The sequence below is a fragment of the Ambystoma mexicanum genome, chromosome 5p, assembly GCF_040938575.1.
Source record: "Ambystoma mexicanum isolate Mex_15411 chromosome 5p, UKY_AmexF1_1, whole genome shotgun sequence".
NCBI lineage: Eukaryota > Metazoa > Chordata > Amphibia > Caudata > Ambystomatidae > Ambystoma > Ambystoma mexicanum.
Window position 1 is genome coordinate 1,353,459,760 of NC_090930.1, and position 14,263 is coordinate 1,353,474,022.

The following is a 14,263-nucleotide window of genomic DNA, read 5'->3' on the forward strand; positions in this document are numbered from 1 at the left end:
AAGTGCAACAAAGGGCTCGACTTGGGTTGGAGTCACAGAAGAGAACACAAACGCCATTTTAGAATCAAGTTTTGGCAAAAAATACCAACCGGAGAATTAATATTAATTAAATAAACCGGCGGTATGTTCGAGGCTACCTTAAATAATTAAATAAAGATAGCCTAAAACAATGGGAAATCCCATAGGAAAATATTCGCGGTTGAATATAAAAAGTAGTATCCACTGCCACCAGCCAAAACTCGATCAGGGGGGACGGAGACGTGCCCCCTCGACTAACAGACCCTGGGGCAATCGAATTGCCCCAGCCTGTACGTCCACAATATGATGGTTTGTACTGGTTCTGTTCAGAATTTAAGACTAGTAAAGTCAATGGTGACTTTACATGCCCTGGGAGACAGTAGTCAGTCCCAGGGTATGGAGTCTATACTGGGGGGTCACTATGACACCCCTGTGTTACTGCACGGAGGGTGCTGTGTAACACACATCACAAAAACACATGAAACCCTATGGAGTAAAAGACCCCATAGCCCATTAAACACATCTAGATTCAAAGAAACACACTCAAATCATGTCCAAGAGTGAGGGTAAAAGAGTCTCACTCTTGGCAGGAGAAAAAAATAAACCCCAAAAATCCAGCATAGCTGCTGGAGGACTCACTAGGTTAGGAAATTCAGCCTAAACAGAGAATTCTCCCTAACAGAGTACTCCTGGAAGATATGAGGGATGACCTGGGTACTTACTGGACTTATTTGGAATCCATGTACACCAACCCAAAGAAGGTTAGGGACCTCCTGTGGTCCCCGCTCAAAGCAGTCCCCGAAAAGGTGAAAAATCACCAGACCCTGGGCCTTCTATTCTCGCTCTGGAAGGAGGGCGCGAACGATAGGTTACCTACATGGCCCTCCCTGCTGAGCTCCCTGTGGGGGGCACCCCTGGATCTGGGTAAAAGAGGGTTCTGACTTACGCAGACCTGGTCAGACAAGGAGTTAGAGAGGGAGGGGCAACACTTTCTAGGGCGGGGGTATCCGAAAAGGTGGGGCGAGAGGCAATAAGTGTATTTGAATACATACGGTTAAAAAGGGATATTGGTAAACACTAGATGGAAGGCACAGCTGGTTCATCCGATTACGCCTTTTGAACAAGTGATCAACAGTGCTGTCTCCAGAAAAGTGATTCTTGCTAAACTGTATAGGGTGCTGGTGACCGCAGATGTTACAGGGAGACAGATTTAAAGAATACTGGGCAGATCGGGAGGGACATCGCTTAGGAAACGTGGGAGAAGGTGTACAAGGTCAGGTTTCATGGTAATACCTTCAGAGCTGCTATGTAGCATAACTTCAAGATGTTGCATGAATGGCACATGGATCGCCTGAGACTCTCAAAAATGTATGGTGGAATGTGTTGGGGGTGTGTTCTGGCCCCCAAGCGGTCCCGTAAGCCCCCACCCTGTAAGGACCACACACGACACACGTCCTTACAGTTCGGGCTTCCCGGTCGCTCTGCCGCGGCCGGGTATGCCCCGTTTATTTATACAGCACGCGGTGGCGTGCAACGTTACAATGCTGCATGCGCGTCCCGTCACGGGGCAGCCCCACACTCCTCCTTTTTCGGGAGGACACACAAATGCTTTTAACATACACTGCAAACCACTAAAACAATTAACTAATATGTTTCACACCACACTTGCCTAACATCCCTTTAATGTCAGCCACTCGGCTCCCTTCACTCAGGTTGACCAACCAACTGTCCCAGCATGTAATCACTGAGGTAAGCAGGTTTCCCTCGCCCAGCCCTTTGGGGGTACCTCCCGCTTACCTCTGGCATGGGAAGTCCTTCGGCAGACGTCCGCCGGACAGGGGACCCAGGTGTGCTGGAGGGAACTCCTCCATCTTCCGGTATTTCCACTAAGTCCGGCTCCCGCAGCGGTTCAGTTCTTGGATCACCCAGTTTCTTGAAGAAGCTGACATTCTGGGTGACGGCAGATCTTCCGTCCGAGGCCGTCACCATGGACCCCTTTACAGCCACAACATCCAATGGCTCCGGCTCATAGGGGAGCGAGAGCTTTCCATGGGGGTGTCGATTACGGATGAGGACTTCGTCCTCCGGCTCGAGCCGCTGGTGTTGGAGACCCCTTCGCAGGTTCTCCTGTTCAATCCTCACCCGCCGGTCTACCTCGACTTGTTGATTGTCAATCACCCCGGGCTCCTTCTCCCCGACCTCGGGTAGTAGACCCCTGGGGCAGCGCTTGAACAGGGCCTCAGCTGGAGCCACCCCCGTGGATGCATGTGGGGTGGTGCGGTACACCCGCAGGAACTGGTATAGGGCTTGTTGGAGTGGCTGTCCTTGTCCCTGGGCGATACTGAGTGTCTTGTTCAGCATCCGCATCAGTCTTTCAGCATCTCCATTTGCCCTGGGCCACAACGGAGACACCTTCCTATGCTGGACCCCGCAGCTCTCCATGAGTTCGGAGAACCGCTCACTCTGAAATGGTGATCCGTTGTCCGAGCACAGGGTGTGGGGGAATCCATGGGCCGTGAACACTTTCTCCATGGCCACGACCACATGCTCGAAGGCCACCGACTCAACGAACTCCACCTCCGGATACCGTGAATATTCGTCGACGATTACAAGGAAATGGGGGCCTATGGACGTTGACCCAAAGTCTGCATGGACGACCTCCCAGGGCCGCGTGCCTCGGGGCATTGCTTCGATGGCCGGCACTCGCTGCAGAGGAGATGCTGCCTGGCACCATACACAGGCCGCCACGAAGTCATCCACCCTCCGCTCCAGTTCGGGGAACCAGACCTTCAACCACAGCCTGGCCTTGGTCTTTGCGGCGCCCTGGTGTCCATGGTGAGCCAAGGTGATCACGTCCTTCACCTTGGACTGGGGGACCACTATCCGGTCACCTCGGAGCAGCAGCCCCGACGCTGAGAAGGAGAATTCCTCCTTGACCTTCCATAGATGCTCAAGGCCTGTCTTGGCCTCCTGGGTCCGCCCCGCCAATGCTTCCAGGACAGACTTCCAGGAGCCCTGTTGCATGGAGTGCTTTAGGATCCGGAAGCACTCGTCCTCAGCCGCTGCCGCCTCCAGTTCTGACAGGGGCATTGCGTTCGGCGTGGCAGCCTCCACCACCATTCGGACGTGATCATTGGCCTCCTCCTCACAGGTGTCGTACTCCTCTCCCCCACGCACTCCCGGATGTCTGGAGAGATAGTCCGCCGCTTTATTGGCCCCCGGCCGATACACCAGGGTGACCCCGTACTCGAGGAGAGCGAGCATCCACCTCTCGATTCTGGCCGGTGGTTTCGAGGATGACCGTGCCAGAATGGGAAGCAGGGGCTTGTGGTCAGTCACCACCGTCACTGGACGCCCCAAGACGTAGAGCCGAAAATGCCTGCAGCCCCAGAGGACCACCAGCGCCTCCCGCTCAATCTGTGGGTATCTTTGTTCAGTTTCGGAGAGCGCTTTGCTGGCGTATGCCACTGGCCGGATACTCACGTCCCGATCCACCTGGGTTAGCACGGCACCCAGGCCAAGTGGACTGGCGTCCACAATGATCTCCGATGTCAGCACCGGGTCGAAGAAAGCCATGGTGTCCTCAGCTGTCAGGGCGCTCTTGATGTCCTCAAAGGCCGCTTGCTTGAGCGTGCCCCAGTGCCAGGCTGACTCCTTCTTCGTCAGAGCCCGGAGTGGTTCAGACCTAGAGGCGAGATTTTGGATGAAACGCCCACAGTAGGTTACCATGCTACCATGCCGAGGAAGCTCCGCACGTCAGACACCGACTCGGGGGGCTGTGCCTACTTGATATCTTGGACTTTCCTCGGGTCTGCTGACACCCCCCACCCCCCTCCTTGAAGACAAAACCGAAGAACTCGATGGAAGGGCGCAGGAACTCACATTTGTCCCTGTGAAGGGTGAGGCCTAGCGATTGCAGTCTCTCAAAGGTCTTCCCCAGCTTTCTCAGATGGTCCACCTCAGTCCTTGCAAACACCAAAATGTCATCGCTGATGTTTAGGGCGCCCCGAATAATGTTCTGAAAAACCTCTGCAGCCGATGACACCCCGAAGCTCAGTCTCTTATATCGGTATAGTCCGCGGTGCGTGGTGAATGTGGTGATATACCTGGACTCGGGATGGAGGACGACCTGATGATAGCCCGCTCGGAGGTCCAGTTTGGAAAAGAACCGAGCCCCTTGTACTTCTGCAATAATGTCATCGATGGTGGGGGTGAGATGCCGCTCCCTCTTGATGGCCTTGTTAGGCAGTCTCATATCTACACAGACCCGGACAGAGTCAGGTTGTTTGGGCTTCCTAGCCACAACAATCGGGGACACCCAGGGGGTCGGGCACTCCACCTTCTCGATGATGTCGAGACTCACCAGGTTGTCCATCTCCTTATCAACCTGCTCCCTCAGATGAAACGTTACCCTCCGGTGTTTCAGGGCGATGGGCTGCACAGAGTCATCTATGTGCATCCTCACCGGGTCACCAGTCATCCTTCCAATGCCATTGAAGAGGGCAGCATACTTGTCGAGCAGATCATTGATGTCCTCGAGGTATACTGAGTATGCGAAAGTGACAATTCCAAGAGCCTCGGCGGCGGCACAGCTCAGCAGAGTGTTGTTGCTTACAGGCGTGACATAGAACCGGGCTTTGATCTGTGAGCCCTCATGCTCCACCTTCGCCACGAAGGCACCGTCCAGCGGTATTGGTTCCAGTCCTCCAAACGCAAATATGCGGGCTCTCGGCGTGAGTAGCATCGGGGGCGAGTCGAGAGCATCATAGTGTCCCCGGGCCATCACATTGACCGAGGCACCCGTGTCCACCAGCACCGGGACCGGCGAGTGATTGACCTCCACCACACACCTCGGTTGCCTCCTGGCCTTTCCCTTCAGGATCTCCACGCTGGAAACAAAGAAAATGTTCTCTTCCTCTTCCTCCTCGGCCTCGTCCACCTGGGCATCCTCCCCGCCCTGGTCCACCTGGGCCACATTTGGTGGGCGGTTTTGGCACGGGACCCACTTCCGAGCCGGGCCTCTCGGCACCATCACTGGCAGAGCTGCCTTGCACACTCTCGAAAAATGGTCAGGCAGGCCGCACCTACCACATGTCCTTCCAGCCGCCGGACACTGCGTTGGGTGGGGGAGGTCATACCCGCACTTCTGGCACGATTCCCCCGCTCTCCCTGCTCTGTCATGGGGTCCCACACCAGGCCTTCTCACTCCGCTGCCACCACGCCACATGGCACACACCTCCTCTGACTTTATTGAGCGGGACCCCACCTCCATCTTGGCTGCCCGAGCCTCCGCCACCTCATGGCACCGGCCTAGTTCCAGGATGCGGGGTAGAGTGATACCCGGCTCTCTCAGTAACTGCCTCCTGAGATTGCCCGAGGAGCACGCCTGAATCAGCATCGTGCGCATCATGTCCTCCGCGTCTCCCCATGCACAGCCCTGGGAGAGGCGACGTAGGCGACCATAGAAGGTGTCCAGTGTTTCATCGTCCTTTTGCTTGGCCGATAGCATGACAAATCTTTCATAGTCCACGTTGGCAAGTGGCAGAAAATGGGCCCGGAGTGCCGCCTTGGCCGCATCGTAAGAGCCATCCCCTGCAGGAAGCGATTCAAAAATCTCCTGGACCGAAGGCCCCGCGGAGTACAGCATAGTTGCCACCCTGCTGTCGTCATCCGTTACCTGGGCTGCCCTGAAGTACATATTGAGGTGCCCAACCCACCTCCTCCTCCTGGGCCCCATGCTGGATGGTGGGCCCGATGCGTCAAATTTGGGGATGGGCTGCAGGGCTGCATGGGCACGTGCTTGGGCCATGATGGGAAGTCCTTGCTGAGCAACTGGCTGTACCACCGTTGGCCCCTGAGGCACAGGAGCTTGACCACCTGCTTGGACTTGAGGGGGTAGCTGTGGAGCCGCCACTGGGTGTTGCACTGGAAGCACCGGAGCCTGAAGGACGTGCTGTTGAGCTGCCGCCTGACCACCGTCTTGGGGAAGCTGTGCGGCTGCAGGAGTCCACCGCCTTGACTGCCAGAGTCACTCATGGGTTTGAGCGCACAGGCACCCCCACCTTGGAATCTGGGGGCCGCAACTCAATCACCCACCACCACCTCACAGTCTAGACACCCCCCACAGGCAAAGTAACAGTCCAGCCTGGGGAGGGGATGGTGTAATCTTGTCCTCAGCACTCCTAAGACTGCCACCAGAAACCGAAGAAGTAGAAGAAAAAACTTGCCAACTTGAGGATCTACCACTGCAGTAATCCACCCTGATGATGAAGAGGGCGAAGAAGAGGCCACAGCAGCCTGATGATGAAGGGGGTGAAGAAGCACCGTGACCCTTCGCTGTAGCAAACACCCAGGGGTGTAGGAGTTCGAAAAATTAAGCGAAGAAAAAGAACTGGGCTAAACGGCCCAGCCATTTTAGCCCTTCTCCTTGCTTTCACTCGACGTAGGAGGCCCAAATCTGGATGAAAATCCAAAAACAGGCATGTGCGTGCAGGTTTGACTGCCTGCAAGCAGTATGTCCAAAAATTAGACCTGGATCACCTTCACCATCCAAACCGGAGCTTGGTGAAGTTCCACGGCCATGCTTACAAAATGGCCGCCAGCCGCGTGTGCGATCCGCAGCCACGGCATGAAACGAAATGTCGGTGCGTTCCGTTTCAGTGAGAAAAATTCCGGAATTCTTTCACCGCCGGGCCCGGGCATCCGCATCCACTCGTCGCCACTGTTGGGGGTGTGTCCTGGCCCCCATGCGGTCCCATAAGCCCCCACCCTGTAAGGACCACACACGACACACGTCCTTACAGTTCGGGCTTCCCGGTCACTCTGCCGCAGCTGGGAACGCCCCGTTTATTTATACAGCACGTGGCGGCGTGCAACGTCACGCCGCCGCATGCGCGTCCCGTCACAGGGCAGCGCCACAGAGTGTCTCCCCATATCCATATCCCAGAGCATATGGCTAAACTGGCTCCTTATTCTATATGTGGTTGTCTTGTCCCCAAACCCAGATATATTGGTCTAAATTTCTGAGTTGGATTAAGGAAAATGTAGGATGTGCGCTAGGCCTGGACCCACTGCAATGTTGTTCGGTATCCCAACGGGACAGAGAAAAGTTTTGATTCCCCAGGATATGAGAGGTGATGCTCCGGGCAGGGAGGCTGGCGGTAGCCCAAAGGTGGAAGAGTGGGATAGTCCCAACAAAAGCTGACTGGATGAAGAAGTTATGGGACATATTCTTGATGGAAAAGTTGATGGCTATGGTTAATGACCGTGTGGGGGCGTTCCACCAGGACTGGGGCATGCTCATCGTGAAAGGGGTGTGTGATAAACCCAGTATGTAAGCTATTGATAGACCATGGTCGACATGAGAACTATATTATATAATTATTATTATTTATTATTAACTGCCATTAGAGGGTTGGAGCGGGAAGATAGGAGGCATTCTCGCGCTACCCAGGGAGGAAGATGAACAACAAACGGGGCCCAAATCCTCAAAGTTGAGATGCCAGCCACATAGGAAGGTTTTTTTCATTTTTTTTTTTTTTTACAAAAGCGTTGTATATAATCAAAGCGGAGCCCTTCTACATTACTACAGTGACTCCTACAGGTGTATGACCCGAGGTGCAAAAGTTGTAGGGAAGAGAGGAGGGAGCAAACGGGGGAGGTTGTTGCTTTTACTGTTGAAAAGTTTGGAGACCTTTATTCCGGGTACTATTGCCTACAGTAGTTGTGTGACTTTCACCAGGCAGCTTGCACTTATTTGGCGTTGACAATGTTTTTTTTTACTTTTCTTAAGAGGGCATCGATGTGTGACTTTTCCACACAGGTTCCTGCAAACCATACACATGGTTGATTACGTGCTACCGAACAGTATTTGCAATTATAATTGGCTTCAAATGCGTATTTAAAGTTTAGGAATGCTTATTTTGTAATCTGCAAAATACATTTGAAATATGGTTTGTATTTGATTAACTTACATGGGGCCAGCAAACAATCAATATTCCTTTTACAAATAAAGCTAGCAACTTGTAACTTAGTAAAAGAGGTCAGGAAATCAGCCAGTCAATGCCGACGGGTCAGGTCGTAGGCTGCCGACGAGCAGTGGGGCAAATGAGCGCATTCCAGAAAGTGACCTATGTGTGCCCGATGATCTGTGTGAAAGCAGATGAAAGAGGCCTTACGCTGCTGCGGATGATGGAAGGGTTCCCAGGCGCCTCCATCCCCGAGGAGATGGGGGTGTGTGGTGGAGGGGGGGATAGGGAGAGAGAGAGATATTCCTGCCTTCCCACTATTACAATGATTATGAAGAGTAGGTGTAGCCTAAGAGGCTCGATAGTTAACGCCACAGAGTTACTACTTTTTGTTGGGGCTGCTCCCAAAGACAAGGAGCCAGCAATGTCCATATGAATAGATGATGCTGCCAAACTTCCCACAAATGCAGGCACAAACCAACCACCCACAAAAAAACAAGCCTCCGTAACCAGGAGGCCCATACTCCAATACAACCACCACACATCACACAATCCCCCTAACCAACACCTCATTCAAAAGCTCCCTCGTAAAACCAAAAACGCCCCAAAACTTCTCGGCCTCCTAGACTATTACCATCATTTTCTCAGTCTTGCTATGTGCCTGGAAAGAACAATTAATAACTTCGATCATAAACGGCAAAAATGTCGCCTCCCCCAACGGCGGCACAACACTAGCCTCAGGAACAACCGCAAGAGCTCACTCCCAGCTGGACAAACCTTGCCAACCTGATCCACACCCGCAGCTGGCAACCGCCTCAGCATAAGGAATGGAGAGACTCTCTCAGACTGCACCTGGACCTCACTCAGATACACAGGACACCGCTTAAACATAAGTGATCACCACCACAGTTCCTACAAACAGGCCCCGTCTCACTTAAACACACCATGACATTGTGTCCTCCCTACCATACCTTGCACAACACTGCGCATCTCTACAGACACTGGCCACATGACCATACCTCTGGCACAAAAACATTGGGGGAACATACTTTGCCACCCGGAACCCCTCATAACCAATCCAATGAAAACCGGGGCTCCTCCACACTGAAACGACATCACAACAGCAGTAGGACGCACTACCCCATCCCTAGGACCCAACCGACACACCCTAACCACACCCATGTCCTTAAACACAATCACAACAAAAAAAACAAGTTGGCATTGGCCGGAACACCATAAATCACCCCCTTACATCTAGTCATGTGAATAGGCGGTACAGAACACACCACTGGAATCCCCACACTTAGCCCAAGCACAAAACACAATCTCCTGCTGCTCAAAATACTCGCAGCAAATCACAAGCGTACCTCCACCCACCTTACAGATAGACCGAGGCGGACAAGCCCGCTATTTGTCTCGGGAGGATAGCTCAGGGGCAAGGTGCTCATCCTGGAAGCAAGATGACACGGAGCAACACGGGTTCAATCCCCGGGTCCGCGCTTAGAAACCTCTGGGCATTAAGCGCGTTACAAATAACCAAATCCTATCATATCACTCCTCTACAGTGAGCGTCATCTCAATCGGGCACATCAGCCTGAAATCCTGACCCACCACAGCACTTGCCACAAGAACCACAAAATCTGTCCTCTCTGGGATACCAACACCCTTTTGAGGCACACATGACCCAACGCCAGACATAGCTCCCACTACCACTACACAAACACCTGCACCTCCCAGATATAGTTCCCACTACACAGACACCTGCACCTCCTCAGAATAAAGAGGTACACCTCCACATGCTCCAACACAGAGTACCTCGAAAATACAGCGATACCACAGATATCAACCCCTACTCTATCCACAGGAGAACTCCTCCTAGACACAACCTGCGACCTACCCTTCCTTTTAACAGGAACCGACTGCCACTTTGCACCAGAATCACTAGTCCAGGGGTCCTCTACCATACCTGCCGACATTAGAGAACTAAAAACACTGAGAATTACGTCATCCAGGCTCCGCCCACTGGCCATGGATTTAAAAAAACATGACTATCAAGAAACAAAGTGCTAAGAAAGCAGGGAAGTTTTCCCCAAGCAAACAATTGCAATAGAAACAGGAAAACCTGGCAAATTAGTCAACTTTTGTTTTCCTCCTTCGCCAGACTTCACAATAGATGTATTTCCCTTTAAAAGGGGACTGTAGCTTTATTGGCCCATGTTTACATAAATTCTATAACTTGACAACGAGACCACTAGATTTTCAGGTACAGTCATGTAACGTTCAGCGCAAAATAGCATGATCCAGATTGCAGAAAAGTCTATTTTTGCATGGTGTTCGCGCCGAGGCAGCAATTTGCCCAATGCAGGAATGTTTAAGGCTCATTTATATTGTGGTGTCCTGAACGGCCATAAACCCGGAGACTCCATGCTCTTCCCCGGAGACCAAGAGACGAGGAAAGAAAACGAAAAGTTAAACCCGGAGGTGAGACAGGTATGTCCTCCAATGGAAGAAGCTCACACCCTACCGGCACCCAACAGACTATACACCTGCTCCAGAACACCAGCTACAGAAGCCCCTGTTAGGTAGAATTCCCCAGAATGGCTAATTTCCCTTACCTACCGAGTCCCTCAGCAGCTTGGCTGGATTTCTTGGATTTATTTTTTTCACCTGGTAAGAGTGTGAGCCTTTTTTCCCACTCTTACATGTGTTTTGCTGTGTGTGTTTAACATTTTTTTGTGTTCATAGACTGTGGAGCTTCACCTACTCCACAGGCATCATATTTTTACTGTGTATTACACAGCACCGTCAGTGCAGTGACACAGGGTTGTCTTTTAGACTTCCCAACTCAGACTCCATTTTTCTGGGACTGACTACTGTCTCCCAGAACCTATAAAGTTGCCATTAACTTTATTAGCCTCTGTAAAACCACAGACCCAGTACAAACCATCTTACATGGAGTACTGGAAAGGGTTAATACTTATCCCTTTTTGTCTGTTTCTCTTAGAGCATTGTTTCGCTCCCTTTTCATCAAGACTTGGCTGGTGGCAGTGGTAACGACCCTATTTTTCCTACCGCGGTTATCTTAAATAACCTTGGTATTGTTTTAGGCTATCTTGGTAGCCTCAAACTTAAACCCGCTAGACCATATACGTTTTTATATGGTTCCGGCTGGGTTTATTCACCATTTCTTTTTGAAAATGTCTTTCTCGTGTTTTACTCTGCGCGCCAAACCAGGTTTGATTCCTTTGTTCACTGTCTTTTCGCGGGCTTCTACGCAGAAGCCCTCCTTAGGCGCCTATATGTCTGGGGGGACAGGATGTGAGGTAGGGGTTGAGGACTCCCTGCACAAGGTCTCCTTGGAGACCCATGTCACACTCTGAAATGATTGGTTATGGTGACTGTCCCGGCGGGACAGCCACCCTGCTGTGTGATTGACAGCCAGGCTGTGTGAATGGGGAAAAACTGCATAGAAAGCAGGTCTCTGGGGCTGGAAAGGCAGAGTCGCCACTGGACCGAAAGAACCGACGAGGAGCTGACGGAAGAGGACCCCTACCACGATTGAACCACCCGGTGAAGCCCTGCTGCAGGTCCGACTCCTCGAACTCCAACGACGGAGAAGATCCTCCAGGAATCTTCTTCCCCTGAGCTGGTGGGACCAACCAGTTCGCCCAAACTGCAAGCCAGGACTCACTGCTCTGGTCAAATTCACTGTACAGAGCTACAGTGGGCCGGATAGCCAGGAAGGTCGGACCCTGCTTGGGTTTTAAGGAGCGCACCTTTTATTTGTTGCTTTGCTCTGCTGCTGGTTTCTTCCCTGGGCAGTGCAGGACCCTCCAGTCTTCCTACTTCATGTCAGTCCGACAGTCGCTTCAGGAACCGTGAGCCTGCAGGAACTGCCAGGAATGTCCGCCTCAGCTACAGCTTCTTCTCCATTTAAAGTTACTGTGCAAATCCGGTTGTTCGTTTCGTTCAGCCGCGGGGAAAGTGTGTGAAATCTTTTTCCAATCTGAGGGCTTGTCCTTCTCTACTCTTTAAACTAACTTTTCTGCTGACCAACTTCGTAAGGAACTCCTGGCAAAGACTTAACCGCGAACTACCCTGAACTGGGTGATCTTAAGCAAAGACATTTGTCCTATTGACTTTGGCCCTAAGCCTTTTTGATTTGATTCCATCACTGTAGTTCCTCTTTATAGATTACCCTGCTTACTTACCTGTTGGTGCTGTTAAATTTCTGTCTACCTTTGTCTTTCCCTCCCTTTTACATTTCTGGAGTGCCATTTTGCTCCCACTTCATTTGTGAGCTTAACTTGTCTGGAACCTATTGGGAGTGGTGTGGTATATTAAGAGTGTGATTTCTAAACTGCTTTACTTTAGTGAAATGTAATATAACTGATGTGTAAATAAATGTATATTCTTTTACTCAGAAACCTTGAGTCAGTGTTTGTTTGAATCATAGTAATTGCTGTCCTTTGTGTAACTATTGATACTGCTCACTTGCTCTTGAGATAAGTCTGGCTGCTCAGCCATCGATACCACTTTACTGTGTAGTACAGGCTTGTACCAAAGGTAAATTTGTACTATCACTTGTAGTCTTAATTGTTTGTGGTGTTCCCAAAGGGTACTGCATATAATTCTGCCTAACACTGGTGTACAGCTAGCTTTAATTGCTAGATTTGGGAAGACCCCTTCCCAGTACCTTAAGAGGTTTAGGACCCTCAAAAAGCATGATGGTACCCCTTGGGCTACCTGGGTATGTGAATGTTTGAAACACTTAGATTGGTGGGTTAAGGGTTACAGAGTAAACACTTATGAAGGTATGAGACATTTTGTTATGTTGGAGTCCATTTATAATGCCTGCTCTCCTGAGCTCAGACAGCACTTGGCTGATTCTAAGGAGATAGATCCCAAGAACTTGGCGAAGGCTGCTGACTTGTGGGTTGCCAACAGGGCTACTAACAAGGATTCTGGGGCAACTCAAAAGAAGGATGAGGGAAAGCAGCCAAAGAAAGATAACAAGGAGAATTCTAATACCTCCAATCCAAAAGAGGGCCACAAACAGCAACATAAGGGTAAACCACCAGGCAAACCAAATCAGGCTAGAGTACCATCCGGACCCAAACCAGATGGAGGTCAGAAAGAAACCCCCATTCATCAAGACATTTGGGAAATGTTATGTTTGTGGGTCAACTGACCATGTGAAAGGGGATCCCAGATGTAAGGGTAAACCTTCAGGGATCCACACTGTCTCCTTAGCCTTTTTATTTTAAAGAGTCATTTTATTGATACATGTATCACTAGATAGACACACCACATTTACATTTTTGTCACATTTTAAAATTTTCAAGATCTGTACAGCGTAGGTAAGTAACATCTTGTTAACGAATGTGGTCATCATTTGATTGTTTTGCTTGCAATTGTTCGAATACATTTTCAAAACAGCTGATGGTGATCTTCCTTTTGACATTTGACTGATAAAGAATATACAGTGTTGACCGCAGGTAATGGCTTTAAAGTCTTGGACCGGTACAGTGGCATAACATAAATAATTTGCAATACTTTGCACATACTGTGTTAAATCTCCAGCGTATATGGGGTGTTGCAGGAAGTATGCCAAACTGTCAAACACAGTTAGCACATCCCCCTACAACCACTAGGCTATCCAGTGTGTTCCTTCACGGACATGTGCATCATTGTTACCCATCATGCTAACTTGCCAATTCCTGGGTAGGCGATTGGAACATGCATCACTGGCATACACATCTTGAAATGTTTCCCAAGCGGGTCTCTGCTTATGCAGAAATCTTTATCTGTAGAGTATCCAATAAATATCAAAGAGTATGTTTCTATGTGCATTGATCTCGAGAACGCTATCAAAAACACTCCACATCAATGAGTGCACAGCAGTTAAGTTTCTTTCCAACTTTATCTCTGCACAGAAGTTCCCGATCCTCAGAAGGTTGAAATGACCCGCTGATGCGTTCTCGGGTCTTAGATCGAAGGCCAACAGGGTGTACTTGTGTGTTATTGAAACCGGCATATCACTCATGTGCTTCCATGTGACAGCCACCAGGCCCATGTATTCCCCGATTATATTCGGAACTCCAAAGTTAGGCACGTATGCTTTGGCGGGAAAGATAACACTGTCCTTATGCAGCGCTGCATAGTTCATGTTGCAGTGTTTGAACTTTAAGGGAATTCGATCATATGCGCCAGCGATCGATTTTTTTTAAAAAAAAAGTTTTTATTGAATTTTACAAGCAAACAAACAATAAACCAAA